Source organism: Frankliniella occidentalis, unplaced genomic scaffold, assembly GCF_000697945.3.
Source record: "Frankliniella occidentalis isolate FOCC.00 unplaced genomic scaffold, Focc_3.1 Scaffold11, whole genome shotgun sequence".
NCBI classification, from domain to species: Eukaryota; Metazoa; Arthropoda; class Insecta; order Thysanoptera; family Thripidae; genus Frankliniella; species Frankliniella occidentalis.
This window is the reverse complement of record NW_026267141.1, coordinates 1,282,799-1,283,120: the sequence shown is the minus strand read 5'-3', so window position 1 is coordinate 1,283,120 and position 322 is coordinate 1,282,799.

Sequence of the window (322 nt, the reverse complement as noted above, 5' to 3'; positions counted from 1 at the left end):
GTAAACGGACAATTTTGTTCCTGAAAAGGGAGCGTTTTTTGTGCACACCTAGATCGAATGCAATTTTGCTCCTAAAACTGTACCAAATGTGAACAGCTTTCCACAGTTTTGTCCAGTTTTAATTACATACTTGCGCCTGGATGTTCACCCAAAACGTTCCCGTTTTAGAATCAAAATTGTCTTTTTACCTTTAGAGCGTACAGGGTGCTGCATTCAGGGGGTAATCTTCGTATCCATTGCGGCTCCGCCTCGAACGATCTCGAAGGGGTGTTCGACTGTTCGTGGGGAGGTTCTCCAGCGGGCAGAGTGCGCTCCCCCCCCC